General features: G+C 38.6%; 2 non-coding genes across 2 annotated transcripts; both read left to right on the forward strand.

Annotated features, from left to right (window-relative positions):
- Positions 1-10,357: 10,357 nt before the first annotated feature.
- On the forward strand, positions 10,358-10,465 carry LOC112768265 (small nucleolar RNA R71). Its single transcript, XR_003185701.1, has one exon. It is a non-coding gene; the product is annotated as a small nucleolar RNA R71 (small nucleolar RNA).
- Positions 10,466-20,666: 10,201 nt separating this feature from the next.
- On the forward strand, positions 20,667-20,770 carry LOC112768094 (small nucleolar RNA R71). The gene has a single exon (XR_003185533.1). It is a non-coding gene; the product is annotated as a small nucleolar RNA R71 (small nucleolar RNA).
- The last annotated feature ends 566 nt before the right edge of the window (positions 20,771-21,336 follow it).

Genomic DNA, 21,336 nt, shown 5'->3' on the forward strand with positions numbered 1-21,336 from the left:
TAGATTAACGTGGTAGTAATTGCCATCTCCAACGTTAGTGACAAAGGTGAGTGTCACTAACGTTGGCAATTTCTTCATCCTCCCATGTTAGAGTTCACGTTAATTGAATTAACGTGACTCTTAACGTGGCTAAGTGTGCCATTTCGGGGCGTTAGTGGCATTCACTTTTACGATTAACATTGGAGCTACCTTTTTCTTCCACGTTAACTACCACGTTAATGTAATTAACGTGACAACTAACGTGGGCTATGATGGCTTCGAAGGCGTTATTGGGGATCCCTTTTCTCATTAACGCTACAAGCTTATGCCCATTCCACGTTAGTGGTCACGTTAATTAGACTAACGTGGCTACTAACGTGGCTCTTCCTTGCTTCTTTTGTCCTGAAATCAAGCAAATAAAGTGCATCAAAGTTCTATTCCAAGTCATTAGATCATGCATTATCCATTTTGTCATTCAATTCATGCATAATTCTCATGAAATCAGATAAAGTTCACCATGTTTGCTTGAATCAAGATTTAAGTGTATTTCTACCCAAAACTTGCTTATTTACTAAGAAAATACATGAAACTACCCTAAAACAGTAAAGAAAAGGTCAGTGAAACTGGCCAAAATGCCCTGGCATCACAACACCAAACTTAAAGCTTGCTTGTCCCTAAGCAAGTACCAAAACATTAGAATGATGAATGAAAGAACAAGAGAAACAAGTTCTTATTATAGAAGTAAAGCTCTTGGTTTATGGGGTTTCATGCATAGCAACTTAGGTTCATTCCTTTACTGGTTTCTAGGTCCTTATCATGCTCTTGAATACTTGCTTGATTGCATCCTATAAGATCCTTATTCTTTGATCCTCCCTTTTTTTCTCAGGGTTTATTGCATCCTTAGGCTAAGTGCTCTGTGAGGGGGCAACTCTTTAAAGTAAGCTTTCAGCTAACACTCCCGAACCAGTTGGTTCAAGGTGCTAGGTGTTGAAACACCCCTAAGGACTTACTCCCCCAAGTCGCTCTCCCCCATACATGCACACCACATGCACATGGTTTGTTATTTTTTTTTTCTTTGAGGCCTTAGTGTCCAGCACCTCTTTAGGTTATTAAATATTCTGTAGCAAAAGTTGCTCTTGATAGTGGACTTTCAGCTGATAATCCCGGGTTAGTTAACCCAAGTTACCAAGTGATAAGGCACCCCTGAGAGCTTAGTCATCCAAGCATATCCTTTGCACAGGAGCACCACAGACATATGCCTCAGTATTCAAACCCTTGGTGCCTAGCCTTATTTCTTATTATTTTTCTTTCTTTTTCAAAATCTTATTGTTCTTTCTCTTTTTCTTATTAGGATCTTGTTGTTTGGCTAGTCTCATAGGATGTGTTTCAAGCATGTAATTCAATACACATGAGTGCCCTCATACCTTATAGGTGATCCAACATAGCTAATCTATTATCCCACCACAAACCTTGAGGACTTATTTCACCATATGAACCCTATTCTAGTTTCTTTCATAACATTCTCTTTTATTAAATTCAAAGGGCAAGCATACAAGTAAGTAGGATGAGAATGAAAATAGGTAACTTGGACCAGCACACATAGACTTAACACTAAAAATGCTAAAGACAGAATTGAAAATTCCTAAGCTACTATGGAAGCATGTTCTATTTCATACATGATTTTCCTTATTTAGACTTGAAAAAGATAAAATGAAGAGGGAACTCCACCACCTTTTACTTATGGGGATGCCTATGCTCTCTCTCTTGTTTTTCCTCTTTGTGTCCTTCTTGAGTGCTTGAACCCCCATTTCCCTTGCGCTTTCCGACCAACTTTTTCCAGAAGCCAGCATCTTCCATCTTCTTTTTCAATGTTTCCTTCTGTTGTTTTACCTGCCCTTCCTCTTGTTCTATTAGCTCTTTTTGGACTGTATCATACCTTGGGATTGAAGAGTGCAAATTATGCATATGCCCAGATACATAGTTCAACTTGGCTTGAGTGTTTATGTTAAATTCTTCCTTATGTAGTTGCCGTCCTTCATTAAGCACGCTGAACTCGTTGAATGCTTTCATCTGAGCTAGCTAACATTGGTTGAGTTCTTAAAGGCGTTTATCTTGACGCTCTTGCCTTTCAGTCACTTGATTGATGGCTTGAGTGAGCTGGTAGTAGTATTCCTGTTGCTGCTCTATTTGTTGTTTTTGCCACTCTCCTTGTTGATTCATCCAGTTAGGAAGTAGTTCTTCCTGACGATCCATCCGTTGGGATTGAAAGTGTAGTTGTTGCTCTTATCCTTCCATATGTCTCCTTGCCAAGTCCTCAATGGCTCCTTGAATGTGAACCAGATTTATATTGGTTGGATCATAGTACTCTTCTTGCTGGTATTATTCTTGATGAGGTTCTTCTTGGTGAGGTCCTTCTTGTGATGCTCTTTTCCTTATTTGAGGCCTTCTTTGTTGTTGGGCGGGTGCTGCATAAGTTATACACTGGAGCGTAACTAACCTCCCAGGGTTTACCTAATGTGGATTGCTGTCTTCGAAGACCACCTTGGCTTTGTTACATAGTCTCAGGATGGTACTGGGATACAAAAGCCGGGCACTTGGATCACTCTTTTTGGCTGCTTCTTGGATTCCCTCAGCTATAATTTCATGTACATTGATGTCTCCACCGCTCATAATGCAATGTAGCATAGTAGCTCGAGCAATGTTGACCTCAGAATTGTTCGAGGCTGGAAGGATAGATCTTCTTACGAGCTCAAACCATCCTTTGGCTTCCGGGATGAGATCTCATCTTCTAATGAACCGTGGCCTCTTATCCGAATACCTTTCCCAATCCGATCCTATGACACACATGTCATTCACAATTTCTTCAAGCTCATCATTGTCGGGGCCATTACTTATTCTTGCTTGACAACTTGGCTTGTCAGAGGGTTGTGATCTAAAATGAAGATTCCTCATTATAACATTGGGACTGAAATCCACTTCTGTTCCTCTCACATAGTTTTTGAAGGTAGGAGCCTCGGTATTGTCTTCTTTGGCTACATTGGCATAGAACTCCTTAATGAGATTTGCATTTATCTTTGTTTCTGGGTTCATGAGCTCTTGCCAACCCCTCTGTTCAATCTTTTCTCTAATCTGCGGGCACTCATCATCGTTGAATTGGAATGTCAACTCTGGCAATACTTTCTTGTGTTTTATACATTTGAATTGAAGCTCATGAAAGGCGGTCTTGAACCTTCCTTCATTAAAAGGAATGCTTTCCACCGGTGTCTTTCCCTTTCACCTTTTGGAGCTTGATGAGGCCATAAGTGACTTTTGATATGTGAAGGTGTTGAAGGGTGCAGATAAGTGATGAAATTCGGCCGGGTTAGGATAGGGTGTAGTTAAGGGAGTGGATGAGAGTGCTTTCGATGGGGTAAGAGGTGTTGAGTTCCGAAAGTGAGAAGTATAAAGAAAGGGGAATTGGAATGTAAAGAGGTACGGACTAGAAACCACTTATATAGAAAAGTGGTGAGTAAATGAAAGGTGTGGATTGATGGTGTAGGCTAATAATGGACGGATGGGGTTCAGCATGGGATGGGCACAAGGATCATCACTTTTATGATATGAGTGGTTCGGCTTCCAAGGGTGTTATTCTTCCAATGTTGCATGGCAACATTTCCCAATGTATTCCCTTTGAAGACATGTGTATAGTCCCCATTTTTGAAGTGGCCGAACCCTCTGGTGCACGAAATTGTGATCTCAGGCAACGGCGCCAAAAACTCTGTACGCACGTCTTAATAAATTGTTTTTCATTCACAACTTCGATACAACTAACCAGCAAGTGCACTGGGTCGTCCAAGTAATAAACCTTACGTGAGTAAGGGTCGATCCCACGGAGATTGTTGGTATGAAGCAAGCTATGGTCATCTTGTAAATCTCAGTCAGGCGGATAATAATTGATTATGGAGTTTTCGAAAATAATACTAATTAAACAGAAAATAAGGATAGAAATACTTATGTATATCACTGGTGAGAATTTCAGATAAAGGTATAGAGATGTTTTCGTCCCTCTGAACTTCTGCTTTCCCGCTGTCTTCATCCAATCAGTCTTACTCCTTTCCATGGGTGGCTTTATGTAAGGACATCACCGTTGTCAATGGCTACTTTTTATCCTCTCTGGAAAATGGTCTGATGCGCTGTCACTGTATGACTAATTGTCTGGAGGCATCACCCTTGTCAATGGCTGCATCCTATCCTCTTGTGAAAATGGTCCAAATGCTCTGTCACAGCACGGCTAATCATCTGAGGTTCTCGATCATACTGGAATAGGATTCACCCTCCTTTTGCGTCTGTCACTACGCCCAGTACTCACGAGTTTGAAGTTCGTCACAGTCATTCAATCCCAGAGTCCTACTCGGAATACCACAGACAAGGTTTAGACTTTTCGAACTCTCATGAATGCCACCATCAATCTAGCTTATACCACGAAGATTCTGATTAAAAGATCCAAGAGATACTCGTTCAATCTAAGGTAGAACAGAAGTGGTTGTCAGGCACGCGTTCATAGGGAATGATGATGATTGTCACGTTCATCACATTCAGGTTGAAGTGCGAATGAATATCTTAGAAGCGGAGTAAGTTGAATTGAATAGAAAAACAGTAGTACTTTGCATTAATCTTTGAGGAACAGCAAAGCTCCACACCTTAATCTATGGAGTGCAGAAACTCTACCGTATGAAAATACATAAGTGATAATGGTCCAGGCATGGCCGAATGGCCAGCCCCCAAAACGTGATCACAGGATCAACAATACAATCCAGGATGTCAAATACAATAGTAAAAACTCCTATTTATACTAAACTAGTTACTAGGGTTTACAGAAGTAAGTAATTGATGCATAAATCCACTTCCGGGGCCCACTTGGTGTGTGCTTGGGCTGAGCTTTGAATGTTACACGTGCAGAGGCTCTTTCTGGAGTTGAACGCTAGGTTGTAATATGTTTCTGGCGTTCAACTCTGGTTTGTGACATGTTTCTGGCGTTTAACTCCAGACAGCATCATAGAACTGGCGTTCAACACCCTTTTACATCGTCTAAACTCAGCCAAAGTATGGACTATTATATATTGCTGGAAATCCCTGGATGTCTACATTCCAACGCAATTAGAAGCGTGCCATTTTGAGTTCTGTAGCTCCAGAAAATCCACTTTGAGTGCAGGGAGGTCAGAATCCAACAGCATCAGCAGTCCTTCTTCAACCTCTGAGTCTGATTTTTGCTCAAGTCCCTCAATTTCAGCCAGAAAATCCCTGAAATCACAAAAAAACACAATAACTCATAGTAAAGTCCAGAAATGTGAATTTAACAAAAAAACTAATGAAAACATCCCTAAAAGTAACCAGATTCTACTAAAATCATACTAAAAACCATGCCAAAAAGCGTATAAATTATCCGCTCATCACAACACCAAACTTAAATTGTTGCTTGTCCCCAAGCAACTGAAAATCCAATAGGATAAAAAGAAGAGAATATACTATAAATTCCAAACTATCAATGAAACATAGCTCCAATCAGATGAGCGGGACTTGTAGCTTTTTGCCTCTTGAATAGTTTTGGCATCTCACTTTATCCATTGAAGTTCAGAATGATTGGAATCTATAGGAACTCAGAGTTCAGATAGTGTTATTGATTCTCCTAGTTCAGTATGATGATTCTTGAACACAGCTATTTTATGAGTCTTGGCCGTGGCCCTAAGCACTTTGTTTTCCAGTATTACCACCAGATACATAAATGCCACAGACACATAACTGGGTGAACCTTTTCAGATTGTGACTCAGCTTTGCTAAAGTCCCCAATTAGAGGTGTCCAGGGTTCTTAAGCACACTCTTTTTTTTTTTTTTGCTTTGGACCTTGACTTTAACCGCTCAGTCTCAAGTTTTCACTTGACACCTTCACGCCACAAGCACATGGTTAGGGACAGCTTGGTTTAGCCGCTTAGGCCAGGATTTTATCTCTTTAGGCCCTCCTATCCACTGATGCTCAAATCCTAGGATCCTTTTTATAACCCTTGCCTTTTGGTTTTAAGGGTTATTGGCTTTTTGCTTTTGCCTCTTGGTTTTAAGAGCTTTTGGCTTTTTCTGCTTGCTTTTTCTTTTTATTTTTTTTCGCCTATTTTTTTTTCTGCAAGCTTTGTTCTTTGCTGCTTTTTCTTGCTTCAAGGATCATTTTTATGATTTTTCAAATTATCAAATAACATGTCTCCTTGTCATCATTCTTTCAAGAGCCAACATATTTAACATTCTTAAACAACAACTTCAAAAGACATATGCACTGTTCAAGCATTCATTCAGAAAACAAAAAGTATTGTCACCACATCAATATAATTAAACTAAGTTCAAGGATAAATTCGAAACTCATGTACTTCTTGTTCTTTTGAATTAAAACATTTTTCATTTAAGAGAGGTGATGGATTCATAGGACATTCATAACTTTAGGACATAATTACTAAATACTAATGATCATGTAATGAAGACACAAACATAGATAAGCACTTAACATAGAAAACGAAAAATAGAGAATGTAAGAACAAGGAATGAGTCCACCTTAGTGATGGTGGCGTTTCCTTCTTGAGGAACCAATGATGTCCTTGAGCTCTTCTATGTCTCTTCATTGTCTTTGTTGCTCCTCCCTCATTGCTTTTTGATCTTTTCTTATTTCATGAAGGATGATGGAGTGCTCTTGATGTTCCACCCTTAATTGTCCCATGTTGGAACTTAATTCTCCTAGGGAGGTGTTGATCTGCTCCCAATAGTTTTGTGGAGAAAAATGCATTTGAGGCATCTCGGGGATCTCATGGTGATGAGCTTCATGCGTCTCTTGAGATCCATGAATGGGCTCTCTTGCTTGCTCCATCCTTTTCTTAGTGATGGGCTTCTCATCCTCAATGGGAATGTCTCCTTCTATGAAAGCTCCAACTGAGTAACATAGATGGAAAATAAGTTGAGGAAAAGCTAGCCTTGCCCCAGAAGAGGGCTTTTCGGCTATTTTGTAGAGTTCAAGGGAGATGACTTCATGAACTTCTACTTCCTCTCCAATCATGATGCTATGGATCATGATGGCCCGATCCACAGTAACTTCAGATCGGTTGCTAGTGGGGATGATGGAGCGTTGGATGAACTCTAACCATCCTCTAGCTACAGGCTTGAGGTCCAGTCTTCTTAATTGAACCGGCTTGCCTTTAGAGTCAATCTTCTATTGAGCTCCTTCCACACATATGTCCATGAGGACTTGGTCTAACCTTTGATTAAAGTTGACCCTTCTAGTGTAGGGGCGTGCATCTCCTTGCATCATAGGCAAGTTGAACGCCAACCTCACATTTTCCGGACTAAAATATAAGTATTTCCCCCGAACCATTGTAATATAGTTCTTTGGATTTGGGTTCTTACTTTGATTATGGTTCTTAGTGATCCATGCATTGGCATAGAACTCTTGAACCATTAGGATGCCGACTTGTTGGATGGGGTTTGTTAGAACTTCCCAACCTCTTCTTTGGATTTCATGTCGGATCTCCAGATACTCATTTTTCTTGAGTTTGAAAGGGACCTCAAGAATCACCTTCTTCTTGACCACAACATCATAGAAGTGGTCTTGATGAGCTTTGGAGATGAATCTTTCCATCTCCCATGACTCGGAGGTGGAAGCTTTTGTCTTCCCTTTCCCTTTTCTAGAGGATTCTCCAGTCTTGGGTTCCATCAATGGTAATGGAAAAACAAAAAGCTTATGCTTTTACCACACCAAACTTAGAATATTGCTCGCCCTCGAGTAAGAGAAGAAAGAATAGATGAAGAAGAAGAAGAAAATATGGAGGAGAGGAGGGAGAGGTATATTCAGCCAAGAAGAGAAGAGAGGGTTGTGTTGTGTGAAAATGAGGAAGAATGGAGGGCTATATATATGGAAAGGAGGGGGGGTAATTTCGGCCATATAGGGTGGTTTTGGGTGGGAAATTGATTTTGAATTTTGAAGGTAGGTGGGGTTTATGAGGTAGGTTTATGGGGAAGAGTGGATGGATGTGAGTGGTGAAGTGGTGATAGGGAAGAGAGATTGAGGTGATTGGTGAAGAGTTTTGGGGAAGAGTGTTTATGGGATTGTGTGAAAAAGGGGTGAGAAGAAGTGAGTGGAGGTAGTGGGGATCCTATGGAGTCCACAGATCCTGAGGTGATCCTGTGGGATCCACAGATCCTAAGGTGTTCAAGGATTTACAACCTTGCACTAAATTAGGCATGCAAAATGCCCTTGCACACAACTCTGGGCGTTCAGCGCCAGATTGGTGCTTGTTCTGGGCGTTGAACGCCCATTTGTTGCCCATTTCTGGCGTTGAACGCCAGAACCATGCTTGTTCTGGGCGTTCAGCACCAGCTCTTCTCCAGGGTGCAATTCTGGCGTTCAAACGCCCAGATGCTACCCATTTTGGGCGTTCAGCGCCAAAACCATGCTCTATTCTTGCGTTGAACGCCAGTAAGGTCTTCCTCTAGGGTGTGATTTTTTTTTTCTGCTGTTTTTGATTTTGTTTTCAATTTTTTAATTTATTTTGTGACTCCACATGATCATGTACCTATAAAGACATATAACTAATAAAAATATAATTAAATAAGAATTGGATTGCCTCCCAACAAGCGCTTCTTTAATGTCAATAGCTTGACAGTGGGCTCTCATGGAGCCTCACAGATGTTCAGAGCATTGTTGAGACTCCCCAACACCAAACTTAGAGTTTGGATATGGGAGTTCAACACCAAACTTAGAGTTTGGTTGTGGCCTCCCAACACCAAACTTAGAGTTTGACTGTGGGGGTTCTGGTTGACTCTGTTTTGAGAGAAGCTTACTGTGCCTCTTTTCCATGTTTACAGAAGGATGTCCTTGAGTTTTAAACTCAAGGGAGTCCTCATTCAATTGAAGGACTAATTCACCTCTGTCAACATCAATCACAGCTCTTGCTGTGGCTAGGAAGGGTCTTCCAAGGATGATGGATTCATCCTCATCCTTCCCAGTATCTAGGACTATGAAATCAGCAGGGATGTAAAGGCCTTCAACCTTTACTAGCACGTCCTCTACTTGTCCATAAGCCTGTTTTCTTGAATTGTCTGCCATCTCTAATGAAATTTTAGCAGTTTGCACCCCAAAGATTCCCAGTTTCTCTATTACAGAGAGGGGCATGAGGTTTATCCCTGAACCAAGGTCACACCGAGCTTTTTCAAAGATCATGGTGCCTATGGTATAAGGTATTAGGAACTTTCCAGGATCCTATTTCTTCTGAGGCAATGTCAGTTGATCTAGATCACTTAGTTCATTGGTGAACAAGGGAGGTTCATCTTCCCAAGTCTCAATACCAAATAATTTGGCATTCAGCTTCATGATTGCACCAAGAAACTTGGCAGCTTGGTCTTCAGTAACATTCTCATTCTCTTCGGAAGAGGAATACTCATCAGAGCTCATGAATGGCATAAGGAGGTTCAATGGAATCTCTATGGTCTCTAGATGAGTCTCAGATTCCTTTGGTTCCTCAGAGGGAAACTCCTTATTGATCACTGGACGTCCCAGGAGGTCTTCCCCCTTGGGATTCACGTCCTCCTCTCCCTCTTTGGGTTCAGCCATTTTGACTATGTCAATGGCCTTGCACTCTCCTTTTGGATTTTCTTCTGTATTGCTTGGGAGAGTACTAGGAGGGATTTCAGTGATCCTTTTACTCAGCTGGCCCACTTGTGCTTCCAAATTTCTAATGGAGGACCTTGTTTCATTCATGAAACTCACAGTGGCCTTAGATAGATCAGAGACTAATTTTGCTAAATTAGAGGTATTTTGTTCAGAGTTCTCTGTCTGTTGCTGAGTGGATGATGGAAAAGGTTTACTGTTGTTAAACCTATTTCTTCCACCATTATTAAAGCCTTATTGAGGCTTTTGATCCTTCCATGAGAGATTTGGGTGATTTCTCCATGAAGGATTATAGGTGTTTCCATATGGTTTACCCATGTAATTCACCTCTGCTATTGCAGGGTTCTCAGGATCATAAGCTTCTTCTTCAGAAGATGCCTCTCAAGTACTGTTGGATGCAGCTTGCATTCCGTTCAAACTCTGAGAAATCATATTGACTTGCTGAGTCAATATTTTATTCTGAGTCAGTATGGCATTCAGAGTATCAATTTCAAGAACTCCCTTCTTCATAGGCGTCCCATTACTCACAGGATTCTTCTCAGAAGTGTACATGAACTAGTTATTAGCAACCATGTCAATGAGTTCTTGAGCTTCTGCAGGCGTTTTCTTTAGGTGAATGGATCCACCTGCAGAAGTATCCAATGACATCTTAGCTACTTCAGACAGACCATCATAGTATATATCCAGGATGGTCCATTCTGAAAGCATGTCAGAAGGACACTTTTTGGTCAGTCCTTTGTATCTCTCCCAAGCTTCATAGAGGGATTCACCTTCTTTCTGTTTGAAGGTTTGAACATCCACTCTAAGCTTACTCAGCTTTTGAGGAGGAAAGAACTTGGCTAAGAAAGCCTTGACCAGCTTATCCCAAGAGTTCAGGCTATCCTTAGGTTGAGAGTCCAACCACACTCTAGCTCTGTCTCTTACAGCAAAAGGGAAAAGAATGAGCCTGTAGACTTTAGGATTTACTCCATTAGTCTTAACAATATCACAGATCTGCAAGAATTCATTTAAGAACTGAAAAGGATCTTCAGATGGAAGTCCATGAAACTTGCAGTTCTGCTGCATCAGAGAAACTAATTGAGGTTTCAGCTCAAAATTGTTTGCTCCAATGGTAGGGATGGAGATGCTTCTTCCATGTAAATTGGAATTGGGTGCAGTAAAGTCACCAAGCATCCTCCTTGCATTATTATTATTTTCGGCTGCCATCTCCTCTTCCTGTTCGAAATTTTCTGAAAGGTGCTTGCTGGATTGTTGTAATTTAGCTTCTCTTAGTTTCCTTTTCAGAGTCCTTTCAGGTTCTGGATCTGCTTCAACAAGAATATTCTTGTCCTTGCTCCTGCTCATATGAAAAAGAGGGACATAAAAATAATAATAATAGGGATCTTTTTTGCCCAAGTATAGAGGTTCCCTTATGTGAGTAGAATAAAAGAAGAAGAGAAACTCTGAACTCAGAGAGAGAGAGAGGGTTCGGATTTTTGGGGAGATGAAGTGTCAGTATATGAATAAATAAATAGAAAGAGATGAGAGGGAAAGATTTTCGAAAAATATTTTTGAAAAATGGTTAGTGATTTTCGAAAACAGTTTTTGAAAAAGGTTAGTAATTTTCGAAAATTAATATCAAAAATTAAAATGATTAGTTAATTAAAAAGAAATTTTGAAAAAGAGGGAAGATATTTTCGAAAATTAGAGAGAGAGGGAGTTAGTTAGGTAGTTTTGAAAAAGATAAGAAACAAACAAAAAAGTTAGTTAGTTAGTTGAAACAAATTTGAAAATCAATTTTGAAAAGATAAGAAGATAGGAAGTTAGAAAAGATATTTTAAAATCAAATTTTGAAAAAGATAAGATAAGAAGATATTTTTGAAAAGATATGATTGAAATTAGTTTTGAAAAAGATTTGATTTTTAAAATCACAATTAATGACTTGATTCACAAGAAATCACAAGATATGATTCTAGAACTTAAAGTTTGAATCTTTCTTAACAAGTAAGTAACAAACTTGATATTTTTTGAATCAAAACATGAATTATTGATGATATTTTCGAAAATTATGATATAAAATTGAGAAAAAGATTTTTGAAAATTATCTTGAAAATTTTCAAAAATAGATAAGAAAAATGAAAAAGATTTGTTTTTTTTTTTGAAAAAGATTTTGAAAAAGATAAGGTTTTCAAATTGAAAATTTGATTTGACTCATAAGAAACAATTGAATTTTAAAAATTTTTTAAAAAGTCAATCCAAATTTTTGAATTTTACGAGAGAAAAAAGGAAAGATATTTTTTTGATTTTTTTGAATTTTTATGATGAGAGAGAAAAACATGAAAAAGACTCAAGGCATGGAAATTATGGATCAAAACAATGAATGCATGCAAGAATGCTATGAATGTCAAGATGAACACCAAGAACACTTTGAATGTCAAGATGAACATCAAGAACTTTTTTTGAAAATTTTTATATGCAAAGAAAATATGCAAGACACCAAACTTAGAAATCTTTCATGTTTAGACTCTATGGATGCAAAAATGCACATGAAAAACAAGAAAAGATGCAAAACAAGAAAACATCAAGATCAAACAAGAAGACTTACTAAGAACAACTTGAAGATCATGAAGAACACTATGAATGCATGATTTTTTTTTCAAAAAATGCAAGATGAACATGCAATTGACACCAAACTCAAAATCTGACTCAAGACTCAAACAAGAAACATGAAATACTTTTGATTTTTTATAATTTTCTAAATTTTTTTGGAATTTTTGAAAATTATATGAAAAAGAAAAAAATAAGGATTCCAAAATTTTTAATATGAATTCCAGGAATCTTCAATTCTTAGTCTAAAGCTCCAAGCTAAGGGTTAGACATAGCTTAATAGCCAGCCAAGCTTTAGAAGATATAAGCAATTCCCTGACATGTGGAGGCCTCAGTCTAAAAGAATTTAGACATAGCGCGGATTGAAGTTCGTAGATGCAACGCGGGTGCGTCATTCACGCGTTCACGTCACCTAACTTCGGGGCAGCTATAGCAAATTATATATCAAATCGAAGCTCCGGATGTTAGCTTTCCAACGCAACTGGAACCGCGTCATTTGGATCTCTGTAGCTAAAGTTATAGCCGTTTGAGTGCGAAGAGGTCAGGCTGACAGCTTTGCAGTTCCTTCAACTTCTTGTATTCCTTCCATTTTTGCATGCTTCCTTTCCATCCTCTAAGCCATTCCTGCCCTATAAACTCTGAAATCACTTAACACACATATCAAGGCATCTAATGGTGATAAGAGAGGATTAATATTAGCAATATAAAGGCCAAAGAAGCATGTTTTCAATCATAGCACAAAATCAGGAAGGAATACATAAAGCATGCGATTAGTATGAATAAATTGGTAAAGAGTTGATAAAAACCACTCAATTGAGCACAAGATAAACCATGAAATAGTGGTTTATCAACCTCCCCACACTTAAACATTAGCATGTCCTCATGCTAAGCTCAAGAGAAGCTATAAAGGTGAAGAGGAGTAGTAGAATATATGAAATGCAACCTATCTATATGAATGCAACTACATGCAAAATGATTCTACCTACTTGGTTAAAAATAAATAAGTTCTCCAAGACAAACATGAATCAGATTTCACTAATTCAAATTATACAATAAAATACAAGTAAAAACTTGTAAGAAGATAGCTCTTGAAAGCAGGGAACATAGAATCAAGCATTGAACCCTCACTAGTAGTGTATATCACTCTAGTCTCTTAAGTGTATAGGGTAATTCGCTCTACTCTTCTCTAGTCATGCTTTCTAAAACTTTGTTCTTCATCTAACCAATCAACAATATTTAATGTATCAATGCAAACATCATGAGGTCTTTTCAAGGTTGTAATGGGGCTATGGTAAGGGTAAGGGTATATATATGGCTAAGTGAGCTATAAATTGAATCTTTGACTAACCTAAGCTCTCACCTAACATACATGCACTCTATATATTCTAATTCATGCCTAGCTACCAAAAATTCCCACTTTTGTATGATTCCCACACTCATGTACCAAAATTTTGATATTTCTTTACTTTTATCACATGTGCATTGATCTTTTTATTAACTTAGCATTGGGGTAATTTTGTCCCCTTATTTATTTACTTATTTATTGAATATTTTTGGATTTCTTTTGTAGAGAAATAAACATAACCTATTAATGCACATAGATTTTCTATTATTTTTCTATTTTGGTTTTTTTCATGAGTAGGTTCCCAAATTCCTAATATTCAAATAAATTAGAAACATGATACATTCCCTTATTAACCCATGTTCCCACAATTTTCTCACACTTAGTTGATGCACAATCTCTATCTTAAGCTAACCAAAGATTCAGTTAGGGATTTTAATTTGTTTTTCTGCTTAAGGCTAGTGATGTGGTAAAATATAGAATAAATGGGATTAAAAAGGCTCAAGGTGGCAAATGAAGGTGATTGAAAGGGTAGGCTTATTTGGGATAAGTGAGTAAAAATCAAATAATGTCCTCAATCATATGCAGGCATGTAAATACACTAAATATTGGACATATAGAATGGAACAAAGCAAAGGTTGCAATCATAGTGAAGAAAACACACAAGAATAAAAATTTATGGTTAAATAATGTAACAATGTAAATAAGCTCAAAATCTCACAGGTTGTGTGTTCTTTGGCTCAAAAACCATGTTCCAAATACAACTTCAAACAAGTTTTAACATAAAAATTTTTTCAATTTTAAATTAGTGAAACTTTTTTTTCAAAAATAGAGTCCTAAAAAGAAATTTATTACTTTAACCAAGTAGTAACTAAATGCATAAAATCAAATAAACATGCAATTAAACATGCAAATGCAACAACTAATTTAACAAAGAAAATTTAAACATTGGTGTTGAGACAGGAAGGTACTAACCCACGGAGATCGGTATCGACCTCCCCACACTTAAAGATTGCACCGTCCTCGGTGCATGCTAAGATGTACAAATGGACGGGTCTCTCTAACTGATGCTTTTTTCCAAGGATTGTGCTGATGGACTTGTCTGTCTCCCCATGTAAACGTCTTCCGGTTCTCTTCCTAGTGGCCATCCTGAAAGAAAAAGGGAAGAAAAGTAACCCAACAATAAAGATAAGAAAATAAATGAAGTATGGTTGGGTTAATGCCAAATGATAAGGGTCTCATTTACATGGAAGCTTCAACATGTACGTGAGAAAACAATATAAGCACATGGCATACTAGTTGTGCAAAATTTGCAACAAAGGAGAGGAAAATATGTGTAATGCAAGATAGTATAAGTTTATATCAATGCAAGAGAAGTACAAGTGTCATAAAAGATTAACATTGATTTAAATAATGTTACCCAATCAGAATAAAACAAGTCATAAGCACTAAGATAATACCGGAAAAGATATAACAGTTGAATAAGAACATTTGAACACCAATGGTAAAATAATAAATTTAGAAAAGAAAATAAAAATATGCAAAATTAAAATGCAATGAATGAAAGTATGCAAATAAATAAAATAGAATAAAAGATAAGAAGAATGAGAAGGGAAAGAAATAAAGTAAGAAAGAAAGAAGAAAGAAGAAAAGATAGAAGAAATTAGGATTAGAGAAGAAAAGATAAGAAAATTGGCTGATCTGGATATTCTGTGCGCCGCTTGTGACGCGGATGCGTGAGTGACGCGGTCGCGCGGATAGCGCTTCTATGAAATGACGCGGACGCGTCATCCACGCGGTCGCGTGGATCGATCTGTGCCATTAGCGCGACGGCAGCCGCGCGGTCGCGTAACTTTCTGTTTGAAGCTGATATTGCCAAATTTTAGGGTGACGCGGTCGCGTGGGGACGCGATCACATGGTTGACCAATATTGGGATATGACGCGGACGCGTGGGGCACGCGTTCACGTGGTATGGTTTGTGCGTCTAGCGCCAGTCCAGCATCACTCTAGCTCATCTTTCGGCCATGCACCCTTTTGACGTCGATTTTCAGGTCACGCGGCTGCGTGGGTGACGCGGTCGCATCGGAGGCCAATGTTCCCACCTGACTCGGACGCGTCAGCGACGCGATCGCGTGGGGTCAAATTATGCTAAAGGCGCACTTCCAGCCACGCTCTCGCGTGACTTTCTGTTCGTTTTCTTTTCTTTCCATTGCACTGGTGACGCGGATGCGTCAGTGACGCTGCCGCGTCGCAGGCGTGCTTTTTTTTTTTCCTGAAAAAAATGCAAAATGCAGTGTTAATATGAATGTGATGTAAAACTCCAGGTTCAATATAATAAAATAAAATAAAAACTCGAAAACAAATAAAACTAAACATAAATGAAAAAGGAACGATCATACCATGGTGGGTTGTCTCCCAACTAGCACTTTTAGTTAAAGTCTTTAAGTTGGACATTTGATGAGCTTCTTGTTATGGTGGCTTGTGCTTGAACTCATCCAGGAATCTCCACCAATGTTTGTAATTCCAATGGCCTCCGGGATCCCAAACTAGGCGCAGAAAGCCTTGAAGCAGGTTAAAGCAAGTGACAAGGCCCCAAGAGTGTTGAATGTTGGAATGAATTCCGGGGTCCCAAACCTTGCTTTTGCACCCGTCTTCTTGTTGATCATCATGATTCCATCCGGATAGCAAGCAATTTGAATTCTCACTAAAGCAGCCAAACAACTTCCTAGACCCATTCAGTTGAGCTTTACACCAACCTTTAAACTTTGAGCACACAACCATGTTGAACCTTGCTTGACAACTCCAAGCACTAACCATCTTCCTCTTTCTCTTAATGCCACAAAGAGCTCTAAGTTGACCATCCGTCTCCAGTAGCCCATATTCAAGTGGAATTAGAAAGCTAAGGGATATGAATTTTACCCACTTGAATGTTGTGAAGGATGATGGCAACTTAGGGGGAGGTATTTCTAACAAATTTGCAAGCTCCACTCCCTTGTGCTCCTCTCTGACAACTTCCACCTCCTTGCAAGTTTCTTCAATATCAACCTCTTCCTCTTGGTAGCTTTCTTCCAATTCAATCTCTTTTTCATTGCTCACCAAGGGCATGGGAGGCTGTGCTTCTTCTTCTTTAATCTCTATCTCTTGATCAACCTCTACAAAGTCTTCAACCATGATCTGCCTTGGAGGTTGTACGCTCTCCTCAACATCAACATCAAACACTGTGGAAGGAGGCTCTGTGACTGGACATTCCAATGGAGGTACAACATCTCTTAAGTTTGCAACCACTTCTTCCTTTTTAATAATTGCTGCTTTGTCCAGTTATTTAAGTATAAAATCATACTCATCCTCGATAATTTTCTTTCCATGACAACTCCTTTCAACTACTCCTTCATCTTCAAGGGTCTCTCCTACCTTTACCCGTAAGGCCTCCTCTAGCTCTTTATGAAGTATGGATTCACGAAGATGATTCCTTCTTTCATGTTCCATATCAATAGCATAATTGGGATCATCTTGCTCTTGGATTGATGGATGTGGGTGCTCTTCCATGGAGGGTGGTGATGGAATGAAAAGATCATTATGTGGTTGAAAAGGAAGTGCACTAGAGCTTGAGGGTTAAATATTGGAGGTAGAGGGTTGGTTCATGCGGGATATAAGATTTTCGAGTGTAGAGGTGAGACCAATGATGTTAGAGATGAGTGTATTGTTATCCAATATAGGTTGGGGTAGATCTATGTATGGTTCATTCGGTTCATAGGGTGGTTGGTATGGTAGATGTAGGTTAAGGTCATATGGAGGTAAATGGTGTAAAGGGGCTTGTGTGTTTGGTGGTTCAAAGGTATGTTGGGGAGGTGGTTCATAAGCATAGGGTGGGACTTATTGGTAATTACAAGGGGGTCCACCATATCTATCAGCTTAGGATGCATTGTAGAGTGGTCCTTGCCCATGATATCTTGGAGGGTGTTGTTCCATCCATCTTTGATTGCTTAGACCTTGATGCATATTCCTGTTATAACTTCCACTCCTTTCAACAGATTTAGAACCAAACTCAAAGCGAGAGGGGTGAGAATTCATGGTAGCTAATAAAAATTAAAAACGAAATTAAAAACAAATTTAAATTAAAAGGTTATTGAAATTTAAATTTTAAAAATTAAATTTTTGAATTTTAAATTTTGAAATTTGAAATTTGAAATTTGAATTTTGAGTTTTAAATTTTAAATTTTTGAATTTAATAAGGAAAGAGAAAAACAATAAAATGACACCAAACTTAAAATTTTTAGATCAAAACGAAGAAAACAACTAAGAACAACTTGAAGATCAAGATGAACACGAAGAAAAATGTTTTTTGAAAAATTTTTTTATAAATAAATAAAAAACCAATAACCTCTTAATTTATGAAAAAATAAAAATAAAAACAAAAATAAAAACAAAAATAAAAACAAATAAACAAGCAAAAAGCAAATAGTCGCGTTGTAAAGAATTTTATAAAAATAGTCGCGTTGTAGATATAGATTCTAAACCAATAGAAATCCCTTCGTACAAACGTTTTGGTTGTCACAAGTAACAAACCCCTTTTTAAATTGATAACCGAAGTATTTAAACCTCGGGTCATCTTCTCAAGGAATTGCAGGGAAGTATGTTCTTATTATTGGTTATGAGTTTGTAAATTGGGGGGTTTTTAATGTATAAGATAGAAAGCGAGAATAGTAAATGGCAAGAAAGTAAATTGTATTAAATTAAATAGATAATAAAACTCTTGGCAAGGTATGAAAACTGAAAGTCCTATACTGGTTATCCTTATCAATTGTAATGAGAATTGGATTTTTCTCCCACTTTGTTAACCTCTAACTATGAAGGTAAGTTAAGTGGATGAATTAATTTTTTTTCCTCAGGTCCGAGTCTTTCCTTGGGAAAAGTTAGAGTTATTGGAACTCGAATTAATTCTTGAAGAATTCCAATTTTCAATCAACAATGAGTTTGATAACTCAAGAGTCACCAATTATTTAACCAAAGCCAAAAGGGAAAATATCTAAATTAAATTAAAAGCATTCATATAAATAAAGCAAAGCAAAATTAAATCTGAAAATACCTCGAATTGCATTAATAAAAGAAATCAAATCTAACATGGAAGTTCATAAATTAAATTAGAAAAATAAATAAAAGGAACATTGAACCTGTGATCGTAAAAGATGAAATAATCATAGAGTTAAAAGAATCCTAATTCTAAATCCTAAGAGAAAGGAGAGAACCTCTCTCTAAACTAAATCTAAATCATAATAATTGTGAATATGAAAGCTTCTTCATGAGTGGATGCATTTCCCCACTTTATAGCCTCTAATCTGTGTGTTCTGGGCTGAAAACTGGGTAAAAAACAACATAGAAATCGCCCCCTGTGATTTCTGTTACGTCATTCACGCGTCCGTGCGGATTGCAGTTCGCAGATGCGACGCGGGCGCGTCATTCACGCGTTCGCGTCACCTAACTTCGGGGCAGCTATAGCAAGTTATATATCAAATCGAAGCCCCGGACGTTAGCTTTCCAACACAACTGGAATCGCGTCGTTTGGACCTCTGTAGCTAAAGTTATAGCCGTTTGAGTGCGAAGAGGTCAGGCTGACAGCTTTGCAGTTCCTTCAATTTCTTGTATTCCTTCCATTTTTGCATGCTTCCTTTCCATCCTCTAAGCCATTCCTGCCCTATAAACTCTGAAATCACTTAACACATATATCAAGGCATCTAATGGTGATAAGAGAGGATTAATATTAGCAATATAAAGGCCAAAGAAGCATATTTTCAATCATAGCACAAAATCAGGAAGGAAGACATAAAGCATGCGATTAGTATGAATAAATGGGTAAAGAGTTGATGAAAACCACTCAATTGAGCACAAGATAAACCATGAAATAGTGGTTTATCAGTGAGCTTTTCCTGGTCAACAGCTCCTTCATACACTTAATGTATGAGGGCATTTGTTGGAGAGCCTTGATGAATGGTATGTTCACATGAAGGGATGCAAACATGTCGAGGAACTTTGAGTATATTCTCTTTTCTACACCACCCTTGAGTTTTTGGGAAAAAGGTGCATAGAGTTTCAGAATCTCCTTCTGTGTAGTTTTAGTTTCTTGGTGGCCCTCTTCTTGCTTCTCTGCTGAAGTATCTCCAGAGGGTTCTAAGGGTTTGTTCAGCTCTTCCTCAGTCCCCTTATCACTTATAGTGACCTTCTTGCATTCTTCCCATATCACTTTCTTTGCTTCACCTCTCGGGTTTTTCTCTGTGTCACTTGGGAAACTGTCAGTAGGTTTGGGAATCTTCTCAGAGAGGTATCACACTTGAAATTCCAGCCTCTTGATGGTGTCTCCCTGGTTTTTGATATTGGCTCGCACCTCCTCCTTGAACACCTTGTTGTCTTGGATTTCCTTGCATATGCCTTCAAGTAGAGTCTCAATTCTGGAGAGTCTATCTTCGGATAATGGTGAGTTAAGATTGGAGGGATGAGAAGGGCCATTTTGGTTTTGATATGGATGTTGAGAGGTATTGTTAGGTGGGTGTTGATATGATCTTTGTGTGGAATGTTAGTGAGCTGCATTGTTGTTGGGGTTGTGACGTCTCTGATCTTGGCCTTGATCTTGTTGATTTTCCCACCCAAAGTTTGGGTGGTTCCTCCAGCTAGGATTATAAGTTTTGGAGTATGGATCATGGGTCTGCCTGGGTGAATTCCCAAGGTAGTTGGCTTGTTCCTGGTCACCCTCATCCTCTGCATTCACTCCTTCTTGAGCTGCTGATGAGATGGTGACTGCTGCCACCTGGTTCCTTTCCATCTTCATGGTAAGGTCAGCCAGCTGCTTGGTGATCATCTTGTTTTGAGCCAGCAGTGCATCCACATTGTTCAGCTCCATTACTCCTCTAATATTGCCCCTTTCAGAATCATAGAAGTAATCATTCTCAGCTACAGTCTCAATGACATCTATGGCTTCTTCAATGGTCTTTTTCTTGTTCAGAGATTCCCCGGATGAGTGGTCTACTGCCTTCTTTGATTCATAAGAAAGACCCTCATAGAAAATATGTAACTGCACCCATTCATTGAACATGTCTGGTGGGCACCTTCTTGTCAAGTCCTTAAACCTCTCCCATGCTTCATAGAGAGTTTCACCATCTTGTTGCCTGAATGTTTGTACTTCAGCTCTCAACCTGTTAATTCTCTGAGGAGGGTAGAATCTCACCAAAAATTTGTTCACCACATCTTTCCAGGTTGTTAAACTCTCCTTCGGGAAAGATTCCAGCCATTTAGATGCTTTGTCCTTGAGTGAAAAGGGGAACAAAAGCAATCTATAGGTGTCAGGATGAACACCATTAGACTTCACAGTATCACATATCCTTAGGAAGGTGGTGAGATGTTGATTGGGGTCTTCTTGGACACTTCCTCCAAATGAACAGTTATTCTGAACAAGGGTGATAAGATGGGGTTTTAGTTCAAAGTTATTGGCATGTATGGTTGGCTTTTGGATGTTACTTCCGCAATTTCCTGGGTTTGGATTGATGTAAGAGCCCAGAACTCTTTTCTCTTGCCCAGCATGATTTGCTGGTCCTTCTCTGGCATGGTTGTGAGCCTCTTCTTCATGGTGGTTCTCTATATTCTCCTCCATATTTAGTTCAAAATACTCATCCTCTTCCTCATCACCAACGACTCTCTTTCTTCTTGCTTCCCTCCTTAATCTAAGGAAGGTCCTCTCAGGTTCAGAATCAAAGGAAGTTGAAG

The sequence above is a fragment of the Arachis hypogaea genome, chromosome 17, assembly GCF_003086295.3.
Source record: "Arachis hypogaea cultivar Tifrunner chromosome 17, arahy.Tifrunner.gnm2.J5K5, whole genome shotgun sequence".
Classification (NCBI taxonomy): domain Eukaryota; kingdom Viridiplantae; phylum Streptophyta; class Magnoliopsida; order Fabales; family Fabaceae; genus Arachis; species Arachis hypogaea.